The following is a 14,138-nucleotide window of genomic DNA, read 5'->3' on the forward strand; positions in this document are numbered from 1 at the left end:
CTCCAGTGTTCTTGCCTGGAGAATCCAGGGACGGGGGAGCCTGGTTGGCTGCCGTCTATGGGGTCGCACAGAGTCAGACACGACTGAAGCGACTTAGCAGCAGCAGCAGTGGGGTGGAGGCAATGGAAGAGAGTCTACCTTCATCGTCCAAACCAGGAAGATGGTGTGTGTGTGTGTGTGTGTGTGTGTGTGTGAGTCGCTCAGTCATGTCTGACTATTTGTGACCCCATGAACCATAGCCCGCCAGGTTCTTCTGTCCATGGAATTCTCCAGGCAAGAATACTGGAGTGGGTTGCCATGCCCTTCTCCAGGGGATCTTCCCGACCGGACCCCATGGATCAATCCCAGGTCTCCCGCACTGCAGGCAGATTCTTTACCACCTGAGCCACTGGGGAAGCTTAAAACACCTAAAACTGAGACATCAAGCCATGGTGGGATAAGTGTGCTGTTTAGAAATGGATTGGTTAAGTACCAGGAGGAATTTCTAAAGAAAGCTGAAAGTGGTGACCTCACAAGAGCAGGAAGAGAAGTAAGAGCAGTTGGCATTATGCTGTAACGCCCAGGCAGCTGTGAGTCTTAAAGTCAAAATGTATATTACTTTGATTAAAATTAAGGTTAATGATGAATGTTCCTTGACAGATCAGTGGATAAAGATGTGGTACATATACACAATGGAATACTACTCAGCCATAGAAAGAATGAAATAGGGCCATCTGTAGCAGCAGGGATTGACCTAGAGATTGTCATACGGAATGAAGTCAGCCAGAGAAAGGCAAATGCCACCTGACCTCACTTACGTGTGGAATCTAAACTAGGACACAAATGAAATTATCTGTGAAAGAGAAAAGGACTCACAGACACAGGGGTCAGACTTGGGGTTACCGAGGGGGAGGGGCTTGGGGGAGGGAAGGGTTGGGGCTTTAGGATGAGGAGATGCAGACTGTTTTACAGAGAATGGGTAGACAGCAAGATCCTACTGCATAACACAGGGACCTATATTCAGTGTTCTTTGATAAACCATAATGGAAAAGAATGCATAAATATGTAAGCAAAAATCAACACATCATAACTCAATTATACTTCAATAAAATAAATTTTAAAAATTTAACTTAATGAATATTAAGTATTATCAATGTCTTTTGTAGTGTCTATTGATAATCAAATTATCATGTTTCTAATGATTGAATTATCGATACAATTTAGATTGTATAATTTTAACTCATTCTTGCCTAAAAGGATAAAATTAATGCACTCAATGTGTGGTTGATTTAAGATGGTGACAACTTAATTTGCTAAGAATTTATTTGGAACTCTTATATTTGCATTCATAATTGAGATTGTATCAAAAGGGTTTTCTTATAATGCTAGCTATGCTAAGTTAACATTTAAGGTTGGATCATTGCTGTTGTTCAGTTGCCAGGTCATGTCCAGCTCTTCGAGACTCCATGGGCTGCAGCATGCCAGGCTTCCCTGTCCCTCACCATCTCCTGGAGCTTGCCCAAGTTCACGTCCACTGAATTGGTGATGCCATCCGACCATCTCATCCTCTGTCGTCCCCTTCTCCTCTTGCCCTCAATCTTTCCCAGCATCAGGGTCTTTTCAAATGAGTCAGTTCTTTGCATCAGGTGGCCAAAGTATTGGAGCTTCAGCTCCAGCATCAGTCCTTCCAATGAGTATTCAGGGTTGATTTCCTTTAAGATTGACTCTTTTGATCTAGTGGGATAAAATTAATTGGGAAGTTTTCTAGGTTTTTCATTAATCAGTTGACATATATAGATATATAATATATATATATGTATACACATACACACACACACACACACACACACACACACACATGGCCCTGGAGAAGGAAATGGCAACCCACTTCAGTATTCTTACCTGGGAAATCTCATGGACAGAGGGGCCTGGTGGGCTACAATCCATGGTGTCGCATGAGTCAGACACGACTGAGCAACTAAACCACCATATGGCATTGAAAATATCTGCTGCTTAAAATTTTGAAAGGTTGTTGTTCAGTCACTCAGTCATGTCTAACTCTTTGCGACCCCGTGGACTGCAGCATCCCATCTTCCCTGTCCTTCACTATCCCCTGGAGTTTGCTCACACTCATGTCCATCGAGTTGGTGATGCCATCCAGTCATCTCATCCTGTCGTCCCCTTCTCCTCTTGTCCTCAGTCTTTCCCAGCAGCAGGGTCTTTTCCAATGAGTCAGCTCTTCGCATCTGGTGAACAAAGTATTAGAGCTTCAGCTTCAGCATCAGTCCTTCCTATGAATATTCAGGGTTGATTTCCTTTAGGATGGACTGGCCTGACCTCCTTGCTATTCAAGGGACTCTCGAGAGTCTTCTCCAACACCACAGTTCTAAGGCACCAGTTCTTCAGTGCTCAGTCTTTTTTATTGCCTAGGTCTCACATCTGTACATGACTTCTGGAAAAACCAGAGCTTTGACTAGATGGACCTTTGTCAGCAAAATAACGTCTCTGGTTTTTAAAACACTGTCTAGGTTTGTCACTGCTTTCTTCCAAGGAGCAGCATCTTTTAAGTTCATGGTTTTGGTCACTGTCCACAGTCACTTTGGAGCCCAAGAAAATAAAGTCTGCCACTGTCTCCATTGTTCCCACCTATGTGCCCTGAAGTGGTGGGACCAGATGATTCACCCATAAAATTGTACTGGTCTGGCACCTCTGTGAGTAATCCTTTGGCAGTCCTTTCAGTTTGGCCCATGGCTACTTACTCATTTATTACAGTGTTCAAGTTTCCTCATGAGACAATTCTGGAAAAGCACATTTTCCTAGAAAATCAGCCCCTTCTTTGAGATGTGCTAACACTGTAATAGTGTTATGCGTGACTTCACTTATTATTTGTATGCTGCTGTGTTATTTTTTAAGAATTGTTTTTGACATTTAATTTTGCTTTGTAACCAAACACAAATACTTAGACTAATTCCATGTGTAATTGATTTAAAAGCTCACTACAAATTTTCGCAATTTCAGGACTCCTCTTCTCTGTACCCTTGGTCCAGGGTCCCGTCTTGGGGCAGGAAGGGGGCGCCGCCGTCTGTCTGATTCCCTCCCCTCCCGGTGGCTCTCAGGCCTCTGCTCACGTGCTGGCCGGCGACCCTGTCGTTCTCCCTGAACTTAGGGCAGCTGCTCTCCTTTTAAATCACACCTGGTTTGTCTCTGGTGCCCTCAGCATGTTTATTCTTGATCTTTAATGAAAGCACAAAGCACACAGGCAGATACATACTCTACTGGAAAATATTTTGCAACCTGCATTTTCCACTTTCACCTTGGTTGCAACGTTCTCCATCTCTCAGGATGGAGGACTTTTTTACAGGCCCAAGTGGGTTTTTTGGGTGTGGGCACATGGGTGCATGTGGATACATATGTGCACACGCGTGTGGGCCGTACCTATGTGTGCATGTGTGCACAAGTGTGAACCCACGTGTGTGTGTGTAGATGTGAAGGCACTTGTGCGGTGTGTACATGTGCATGATCGTGTGTCCACGTGTTTGGTGTGTTTGTGTATCCTTGCATATGTGAGTGTGTATGCGTGTGTGGGTGTGTATGTTCGTGTGCCAGTGTGTTTATATTTGTGTGTGTGTGTGTGCGTGCGTGTGTACTACACGAGCGTGCTTCATGTTTGTCACGCTGGAGTGGCTAGAGGCACCTGATGAGGGTAGACGCCGGTGGGCGGAAGCTGCGGTGCGTGGTGCCCCTGGCCACCTGCCACCTGCCGACCCTACACCTCACGTGGAGGTTGCTGGCCGTCGTCCCCCTTGAGAACTGGATCCTGAGGGCCCCTGCAGCCAGGGCTTGAGCACCGTGGCCCCGGGATTAGCCGCGTCCGTCACAGACCGCAGATCCAAGGCGAAGCAGCCGGGGCCTGCCTCCAGCAGGGCCGCGTCTGGGACGCCCCAGGCCCAGAAAGGACGTGGGCAGGAGGCCCAGGACCCCAGCTGCTGCCCGCCATCCAGAGGGAGCACGCGTCCAGCGGCCCCCCGTGGTCTCCAGGGTGTGTGAGTCCGCCGCTCCTCCCTGCGGCATTTCCGCAGAGCAACATCCGTCAGCGTGGCCCTTTGCTTCTGTCGGCCACCCGCCCGCCGCCCACGTGTTCCCAGGCCCTGTGGCCACGCAGGGTGGCTGCCCCCACAGCGAGCTGTGGAGACGGCTCTCCTTCCCCAGGGCCCTGGGGACAGGCGGGCCTCCTGGACGCCCACCCTTACGCTGGTGGCCGACCTCCGTCCCCTCTGCCCCTGGGCGGGCCCCACCCCTTTCTCCAATAGGCACCCTACCCGTCCTCACCCCTGACCTCCCTCCTGACGACACCAGGCTCCCCGCAACCTTAGGGAAAACCAGGTCACTCGGATCCCCTGGCCCTGGGCCTCCAGTTCCTGCCCCCGCCCCACCCCCACCTAGAGACCCCTCCTCTTGGCCCCGGGGTCTCTGGCCTCCTCTCCTCAGCCTGACACACAGCAGGGCCTGTCCATGGCGCTGCGGTAGCCAGACCGCCGCCCGCCTGGCTCCTGTGTCCCTCACCGTCCTGCATGTGGGGTGACCTGCTCCCCCAGAGATGACCTGGGAGACCCCGGCCCCATCCAGAGCCCAAGGCCTCTGAGGAGTCAAGAGAAGCCCGTGGGATCCGAAAAGAGTAAAGACCACATGTTTCCTGGAAGACTTCCGGGGGAGCCCCCTCAGTGGGCACCAAGGATGCTGGGGAGCCGTGTGGCAGGGCCACGTCCAAGACGTCTGCTTCACTAACGAGCGGGCCGGTGGCCCTAATCCACCAGCCTCTTGCTCAGAGGCGGCCTGGGGCCGAGGGTCCTGATGGCCAGCCTGGTAATTCCCGCAAAGCCACCAGCGGCCCCCTCCCCGGCCACCACACGCTGTCCAGATGGACAGGTCTATTTTTAGGCCTGGAGCGCGTGCCAGGGCGGGAAGATGCCTCCCGCTGGAGCGGGCGCCAGGGCCTGGGGCTGTCCCTGCTTCCGCAGCAGGTGGAGACGCACCTGTCGGGCTTCCCGCGGCCTCCGCGGTCTGGAGAGTGGGTCTCAGGACCGCAGCCGCAGAGCTGGGGACCAGCTGTGGCCAGACGGGGAGGGGCCCAGCCAGGGAGTCTGCACAGAAAGCAGGGCCCCCCATCATGTGCCCACGTCCCCATGTCCCCAAGGCCAGCAGAAGAGGCTCCTGGGAGCCTCTGCCAGGCTGGCTCAGGGTGCAGATGGACAGGGGTAGTGGGGGCCTGGGCTTCTGCCCGCAGGGAGGACCAGGGAAGCTGAGCCCTGTAACCTGCCTCTGTGTGGAGAGGCCTCCCGGTCCACGGTGCCTGTCCAGCCCTGGGCAGGGGGGCTAAGGAAGGAGGGGACAGGTCAGCTCCGGGCCTCCTCCTGCCGAGCAAGGCCACTGCGTGGCTCTGAGCCTGGTGAGGCCTCCTGGTCCCGGGTCACTGGGCGATTTCTCAGTCCTCTGCATCTCTTCAGCGGCGAGGAGGCAGGGCGTGCCCGGTGGTGGCAGGAGTCTGGAGGCCAGCAGCAAGCTCAGAGGCTCTGGAAACCCACCCTCCAGATGCGGGGTCTCCTCGCAGGTCAGGGCCAGAGGCTGGCTGGCCTGGGGCCTTAGGGGCACCGGACAGGGCTGCAGACCACCTGACCCCCGACTGTAGGAGACACAGGAGGCTCCCACCCACCCGACTCCACCGGCCCACGGGGGCCTCCAGGCGCCCCACCCCAGGGCCCCAGACCCCATTTGTTGGCTGTGGTCTCCTCCTACCCACCCTCAACCCGCCCAAGTCCGGGCTGGGTCCCCGCCCTAGATCAGCCAAGACGGAGCACAGCGCCCGCCCCCCAGGGACCAGGCGGAGCGAAGCAGCGTCACAAAGCAGAGCGGCCTGGAGCCCCGAGCTCACCCTCACTCCGGAACACAGGGTGTGGGGGGCCCCCCCGCCCTGCAGCCCCGGGAGGGGCGCGAGGGGCGGAGCAGGAGGAACACCGGGGCGGGGGCGGGGGCGGGGCAGGAGGCCCCTCGGCACAAACCAGCAGTGACTCCTCCAACTGGAAGCCGAGCACCCGCTGACGGTGCCGGCGGGAAAGACTCGGACCCGCCCGGGCATCCCTGCCTCGCCCCCGGGCGAGCCGGGCCGGGCCGGGGGGTTGGGGCCTCCCGGGCTGAGGACGGGGTTGCAGAGCCCGGGGGTGAGGGTGGGGCTCGAGTCTCGGGCAATCGCCACCCCCTCCCCACCCCCCGGGAGGAAGAGGCCCCGCCCCTGAGCAGGTGGGGGCGGGGGCGGAGAACAGGAGACCTTCGCCTCGGAGACGCCCGCCCTGGGGTCGTACGGGGGTCTAGAGCCGGGCAGGGCTGGGAGGGGCTGGGCCCGGCCCCAGCGGCGGTGGGGAGGCGGGGTCCGTCCCGGCCCCGCCCGCAGGCTTCGCTGCGCAGTGAGAGTGGACACCCCTCCCACCCCCGCCGTCGGGCACCCGGACCCCAGAGCGACCCTCCCGGTCCCAGTGCACACGGAACGGGCAGAAAGGAACTGCTCATCACGACACGGAGCGCTCCGATTTCCATGAAATGATGCTTTACGAACCACGTTTTCGGATCATAACACAATTAACCAGAAGTGAAAACAATATTTATTTAGAAGGTACTCTTAATGATTTCAAATTATAAAAATAATCTTTTAGAATCTCCGTTCATTTGAAAAATAAAACACTTCCGAACGATGCCTGAGTCAAAGTCCGGAAACTGGAACCAGAACTGGACTGTGATGGAGATCCTCCGTGTGACGCTTTTGTGTGAGACACACGTGTGTGTGACACACGCGTATGGGACAGTGCCGAGTGGGGTTCAGGGGAAGCTGTGTCGCCTTAGAAGAAGAAAAAAGAAAATAAGCAAGTGTCCAAGTTAAATCAGAAAAACAATAAGGGCTAAATTAATAAAAGGAGGAGGAAAAGGCAGAAATTAATACAACCAAATGATAGGCGCAGAAATTTTTGCCATAGGAAATGAGAGCAGGAGAATCGAAGACAAAAGCTGGTTGGTGACCAGGAAGAGGAAAGTGGGGGTTGGAGGGGGTGGAGGGGTGCGGAATGAGCCATAAGGACAAATTAACATTAGGAATGTAAAGGGGAAACCCTCTCACACAGAGGCTTTAAAAGATAAAAATATCATGAACCACTCAATTTGAAATCTTATTCCAATTGAACAAATTCCCAGGAAATTACGACTTAAAAAAATTGATTCAAGAAGAAAGAGAAGACCAAAAGTTTCTATGACATTTAAGGACATTTGACCATTAGCTGAAAATTGTCCTGCAAGACAACTCATTTCTGGGATTATTCAGACATATTCTACCAAATTTCCAAGGAATGAATTTTTCAGTCTTATACAAAGCAGGAAACCTCCCCAAATTATTCTGGATCCAGCACAACTTTTAAAAACAAAGCCAGACAAGACTAGTACAAGAAGCGCATTTTAGTCCAGTCTCTTAAGAAAGGACATAAAAGTCCTAAACAAATTATTAGCAAATTTCATCCTGTAAACCGTATATTTTTAAAAAGGGGTGACACTCATGAAGTTAGGTTCATCCCAGGAATGTGAGGGTGTGAAATAATACGAAATGTTATCTTAGATGAAAATACCTGATAATTTTTCTGACCTTGTCATAATGAAGAAGGAATTCATAGGGCCTGGACTCCATCGTAGGCCTGTTCATGCTGACCATGCTCAGCCACCTTTCCAAGGGACTCTGAACTCTGTGTTTAGTGCCTTTGAAAACAACAACAGAAGGATAAGACCCCCTCCAGACAGGGGAGCCTTGAAGATCCTATCTAGGTTACTCATCGCCTAAGAGAAAACATACACTATCACCCCTTCCTCCAGACAGGCCATAATTTTTCGGTATCAATCGGAGTGTAACCTCGGGCTTATTGATTATTGGCTGATTGTTTGACTGTTTGAGCACGTGAGCACATAGCACGTGAATGAGGGGGTCATTGGGATCGTATTTTCCTTGGTTTATGTAAGTCTAAAGGAGTTTGGAGTGGTGGGTTCAGACACGTACACACGGGGTATAAAAGGTTTTCACAAATGCTGGTCGGGGTCCTTGGCTAAGAGGAGACTCTGCCCTGAGCCCGCCGGTGTAATAAACTGCACTCCACTATCTGCATTGTCTTTCTGAGTGAGTTTGTTTCCCGGAACGCGTGGCTACAACAATAAGGCAGACATAAAAAGGCCAGATTTAGGCCAGACATAAAAAGATTAACCATAGTAGAAAATATTTCATAAAGTGATTGTATCAGAATTCAAAACTTCCATTCATTAGAAAGCACCATGTGGAAATGCAAGCCAGTCACCAGAGGCAGATGTTTGCTGTTTCCAGTTTTATTGAAATATAATTGATATATGACATTGTTCAAACCTAAGATATATAACAGTGATTTAATATATGGACATATTGTGAAATCATGGCCACAAGTTTAATTCCATCACCTCACATGTGTGTGTTAGTCGCTCAGTCATGTCTGACTCTTTGCGACCCCGTGGACTGCAGCCTGCCAGGCTCCTCTGTCCATGGGATTCTCCAGGCAAGAATACTGGAGTGGGTTGCCCTTTCCTCCTCCAGGAGATCTTCCCGACCCAGAGATCCAATCTGTATCTCCTGTCTCCTGCACTGCAGGTGGATGCTTTACCTGCTGAGCCACTGGGGAAGCCTCAAGAAGACGCTTGCGGCGTGCAAGTGTTCATTGCAAATGGTGATTACGCGGCACTTTCAAGGTCACACTGTATGTGTATACACTTACGTATCAATGTGTCAGGAGAAGCAAATGCCCCAATATAAAAATGGGCAAAAGGCCTGAGTAGCTAAGAAGGAGCAGAGAGGGAAACAGTGACCCCAGACCACGAGGAGGAAGGGGCTTTATCGCCGTCCTGCGGGAAATGCAAACTAGCAAAAATTGGGAGGTCTGACCAGATGGAGTTGAAAGGCCCTGTTCCAAAAAGAGCTCCCCCAGAGCAGGGCTGGGTGTGCGTGCAGGCCTTGTCTGCTCAGGATGCATGTCAGTCTTCTCTTGTCCGGTTGAATATTCACGCAGCTTTGACTCTGCAAATGGACTCCTGGACAGACAGCTTCTCGGGCGCCAGGGCCGCCTGCCTCAGGCCTTTCTCTGCCAGGCTCCTTCTCAGCAGGGCTCCCTGGCACCTCCTGTGCCAGCCGTCTTCATGCTTTCACCAGCCAGCACTCCTGGGCCTCCTGTGTTTCCTCTGTCTGCCGCCTCCTCCAGGATGGCGGCTCTGTGGGGCTGAGTGTTCTGCCATGCTCTGCAGTGCTCTGAGCCCAGGGCAGTGCCCAGCACGTTCTAGACACCGGTACGTATCAGGAGAATAAAGGAATGAAGGTGTGCCTAGAGGGATGAACCGCCTGTGGCAGGCACGCCCGCAGTATTTCAGGGCCTGGTGCTGTGTGTGCTAAGTCACCTCGATCATGTCCGACTCTGTGCCCCATGGACTGAGCCCACCAGGCTCCTCTGTCCATGGGATTTCCCAGGCAAGGGTGCTGGAGTGGGTTGCCGTGCCCTCCTCCAGGGGATCTCCCCCATGCAGGGATCGAACCTGTGCCTCTTACGTCTCCTGCCTTGGCAGGTGGGTTCTTTACCCTTAGTGCCACCTGGGAAGCCCTTCAGGGCCTGGGCAAAGGGGTGACTGAGGCCCCCCTCACACACGTGTTGAAGCCTTCGGCACTGTGCCTCATCCTCGGTGAGGAGGCTTCCACGTCTCCTGCAGGCAGCAGCGCACCCCTGCAAACAGCCCTGGGGCAGGGGTTCCCACAGGCCCTGGGGGTGGGCTCAGGCTGTGGGGTGGGCATTTGGGGTCCTGGGCTCCCTGCATGTGTTCCAGAGGAGGGCCGTGGCTGTGCGTGGATGACTCCTCCGCGGGCTGGGGCAAAGTCTGAGGAGGGCAGAGTGGTCCTTCTAAAAGGGTGCCTTGGGCCTGCGAGGGACACTGGGTCCTGTGGGCTCTTGTTGGCAGGCGAGGCTTACGTGGAGCCCTGAGGGCCTGAGGCTCTGCATTCTAACAGGCTCCCAGGTGACGCTGGCCCTCCTTGGAGGTCAGAGACCGCGGGCGCAGGGCTGGGGGCAGGTGGGGTGGGGGAGCGTGCGTGAGGGGGCTCGTGTTCTCTCTCTAAGGAGAAGTGACAGCCCCTGGAGACAGAGCTGCCAGCCTCCGAAAAGCTGCAGTTGGTCAACAAATGGCTAAACACGTTAGTGGGGCCTGGGAGGGGCCCCGGGGCCTGGACAGGCCAGCAGAGGATCCAGAATCAAATTAAGGAGCCCATTTAGTGTGGCAGGGCCAGTTTTGCCGCAGAGAGAATTGCATCAGAGGCCTGGGGCCTGAGCCAACGAGATTACCGCTCAGAGTAGGCTAGTGGGGGCACCTGGGCACCCCAGCTCATCCAGAGGGCACGAGCTCCTGCTGGTGAGAACATGCTGCTTCCTAAATGGGAGACACTGAGCCTGGTCCCGTGATGCCCAGTCTTCCTCACACTGTCCTCCCCAGGCTCCTCGGGCACCCCTGGCTGCCAGCCTGGAGGAGGGAGCACAGCCCGCCTGGAGGAGGGAGCACAGCCCGCCTGGAGGAGGGAGCACAGCCCAGATAGTCTCCTCATGTTTTGAAGTGAGGGTCACCCCGTGGGCCTTCTGGAGGGGGGCTGGACAGCTGAGGGCAGCAGGAGCCCAGGCCCACGTGGCCTCGTCACCTACACGTTTACACGTTGGCGCTTGCGGTCCACCTCTACACGGATTAAACCGTGAGCCACTGTGGCCTCTGACTTTCAACAGTGCCCAAAGGAGCCCAGGCGGTGAGCAGGATTGAGGGCCTGGGCGCGGGCGGAGGCAGTGGGGAACCGGCAGAACAGGCCTTCGGATGGTGAGGTTATGTTCAGGAGCCAACTTTATGAGCCCGATTCTTCTATCTCCTCAGATCTGGAAAAGCACTAAAATCCTTCACGGTGACGACTGCTCCTCGTGACTCACAGAAGCATCACAAGACCGGCTGAAACCTGCAAAAATGTGAGCTTGGTTGCACGCACCCCCTTCAAGGGAGTCGCGTTTGCACCGACCTTTCCCCGCCTCTCTGCTGCGGGCTCTCAGTCTGAGGCGCTGTCTCTGGACTGCAGTCTTCATTTTGCCCCAGATAAAGCGTGAGTCCCAGCTCTCACATTGGGCGTTGTTTTTCAGTCAGGAGCCTCCGCCCCCTCAGTGGGGAGCAGACCCTTCTCTGCCCCCTCGCCACACCCGTGCTGGCTCTGGGGGCAGCAGGGGCCGGGGGAGCTGGGCTGGGGTCCCTCCACCCCCAGGGCGCCCGGGGTGGGCAGAAGCCACAGTCCTGGGTTCGCCCCAGGACCCAGGCCTTGCGTTGCGTGTGTCCCTGGCCATGTGTCTGTTCCCGCCCCAGCTCAGTGCCCCCCACCTCCAGTGGGGGTCCCCCGCCGCTTCATGACGGCAACAGCGGCTGCTGGTCCGTCTTGTCCCTTCCGTGGGTCCCTGCACAGGGCCCAGCAGAGGTGGGCACAGTGGGAGCAGGACAGCGGCTCCCTGAGGGTCCCTGGGCTCCGTGGTCAGCTCCTTTTGATCCCCAGGGCCTGCTGCAGTTTCTCGAGCCCACCCAGTAATGCCAACCCCTAACTAAGCAGGATACCCCCACCTCCACCCCAGGGCTGGGTCTTGGTGGTGTTAAGCCCATGGGGCATCCCCAGGTTCCAACATGTGACCCAGCAGGTCCCACTGGACGAGTCTCACTGGGAACAGAGGCAGAAGCCGGCTCTCCTGTCCTGTTAGATCCTGGTGGCTTGTGGCCTCCAGGCCCCCAGCCTCCCCTGGAGCCAGAGGCGGGGCTGGGGGGCTGGGGCCTGCTGCTCGGGAAGCAGCTCCAGCAGCTCACGGCCCTCCCACCCTCTGCTGCAGAAGGCCCTCCTCTGGCCAACGGCCGTGTTTTCATGCCCACCTCAGGGCTGGACTGTGTCCTGTCTATGAACGACTGAAACCCCTTCCCCTGCTGGTCATCAGGCCACTGCTTCCTTAAACGGGGTCATCTCTCACTTGCCTTTATCTGTTTTTAGTTTTTTAATTGAAATGACTGGCTTTCAAAGAAATACCACTTTATGATAAAAATCTGGTCAGTATGTTGTAGCCACACGTTCCGGGAAACAAACTCACTCAGCAGGACAATGCAGGTAGTGGAGTGCAGTTTATTACACCGGCGGGCCCAAGGCAGTCTCCTCTTAGCCAAGGGCCCGACCAGCATTTGTGAAAATCTTTAATACCCCATGCATCCGTGTCCAAACCCACCACCCCAAATTCCTTGGGACTTACATAAACCAAGGAAAATACAATCCCAATAACCCCCTCATTCACGTGCTCGTGCTCACGTGCTCAGTCAAACAATCAGCCAGTAATCAATCAGCCCGAGGTTGCACTCCGATAGATACAGGAAAGTGTATGGTGTGTCTGGAGGAAGGGGTGATTAGTGTATGCTTTCTTGTAGGCGATGAGTAGCCTGGATACGATTTTCAAGGCTCCCCTGTCTGGAGGGGGTCTGAGCCTCCTGTTGTAGTTTTCGCAGAGTTCAGAGTCCATTGGAAAGGTGGCTGAGCATGGTCAGCATGAACAGGCCTAAGATGGAGTCCAGGCCCTATGAATTCCTTCTTCAAATACATAAACCAGAAGGAAGAAAACACGCGCCCACGGCCCGTGACAAACACGTGTTGTTACCTGAGGGGACAGAGTGCGCAGACGGCGCTGAACACACCGCCTGACAGCATCTCTGGTCACGAAGGGGACACACGCACGTTCCAGAAGGCGGGATGCCGCAGGAACGAGCCAAGCGGGAACCCGGCTGCCCTGGAGCGCCGGCTCAGCCCTGCGTCCAGACGCGCTTCTCTGGGGTCGTCTCGGGGGCTCTGCTCCAGGTCAGCCCCTCGGCCAGATGAGCGTGAACGTATCCACCATCCAGGAGGGGGAAAACGAGGAGGAGCTGGGAGTCAGGAGCCCCCGGTCATGGCCTTCCATTCTCTGTGAGTGGAAATAAACGCACGCTTCAGCGAGAGGATTCATGGGGCAGGGCTGGTCCTTCCCAGCTCACAGCCTTTGCAGGAGGTGGGCCCTGGGCACAGCCCTGCCTTGGAGGGGGCTGTGGGCTTGTGCGGTGCTTCTGCCGCCAGGGTCTCAACCACAGGAGAGGTCCTGCCGGAGCTGGGACAGACAAAGGCTGGCCCTGAGCCCTGGGTCCAAAGGCAGAGGGTGGGGGTGAGGTTCAGAAACGCACCCACAGAACCGGGCCAGGCCAGGGGCGGGAGAGGGCGCTGAGCAGCCTGGCTCCGGCTGCAGTCTAGGGGCGTGGGGAACATGCTGTTTCATTTCTCATTTGGCTAAAGCCTGTCTTCAGGGCTGCTTGGACGGCGTTATGAACGTTATCACAATCCTTATCACTGTCCTTCCTATACCGATAAGTAAAATACATGTGGTTTTATCAATAATAAAAGCTATCATTGTTTTCTGCCTTAGTGATAGTGTAATAGCTATGTTTGCATATTGATGGGTGTGCTTGCATGCGTGCTCACTTCGGTCATGTGTGAGTCTCTGCGAGCCCATAGGCTGCAGCCCGCCAGGCTCCTCTGTCCATGGGATTGTCCAGACAAGAACACTGGAGTGGGGTGCCATGTCCTCCTCCAGGGCATCTTCCTGACCCGGGGATCAAACTATATCTCCTATGCCTCCTGCACTGGCCTGCGGGCTCTCTACCACTAGCACCCCCTGTTGGATGGGCAGCGGCTTGGTATTTGCAGCAAGTTGAGGCAAACTGGATTGGGAGTTGTGTTACCGCTGCGCTGCACAGCGTCCTCTCCAGGGGACGTGGCAGATGTCCTCCACCAGCAGAGTGCCTGGACACCGCCTCCCGCTTTGCTGCGGACAGTGGGTTTGGCGCCTCAGATGCCGGGCGCTTGGTCCCAGTCCTGCCCCTGGACTGACCGCCAGGCCTGGAAGGGTCCCTGGGTCTGTTCTTCACACGCAGGCTCGTCCTGGCCGAGCGTGCATGTCCCCCGCCCCGCTGGCCCGCCCTCCGCACTGAGGCTTTCCGCTGAC

General features: G+C 55.1%; 2 long non-coding RNA genes across 2 annotated transcripts; one reads left to right on the forward strand and one right to left on the reverse strand.

Annotated features, from left to right (window-relative positions):
* Positions 1-1,235: 1,235 nt before the first annotated feature.
* Positions 1,236-6,362, reverse strand: LOC139180020 (uncharacterized). Its single transcript, XR_011564356.1, has 3 exons — positions 5,909-6,362; positions 2,108-2,225; positions 1,236-1,713 (listed from the first exon to the last, which is right to left on the reverse strand). It is a non-coding gene; the product is annotated as an uncharacterized lncRNA (long non-coding RNA).
* A 4,073-nt stretch (positions 6,363-10,435) lies between these two features.
* Positions 10,436-13,558, forward strand: LOC139179924 (uncharacterized). The gene is made up of 2 exons (XR_011564222.1): positions 10,436-10,855; positions 10,978-13,558. It is a non-coding gene; the product is annotated as an uncharacterized lncRNA (long non-coding RNA).
* Positions 13,559-14,138: the final 580 nt, after the last annotated feature.

Source organism: Bos indicus, chromosome 26, assembly GCF_029378745.1.
Source record: "Bos indicus isolate NIAB-ARS_2022 breed Sahiwal x Tharparkar chromosome 26, NIAB-ARS_B.indTharparkar_mat_pri_1.0, whole genome shotgun sequence".
In the NCBI taxonomy this organism is placed as follows: domain Eukaryota; kingdom Metazoa; phylum Chordata; class Mammalia; order Artiodactyla; family Bovidae; genus Bos; species Bos indicus.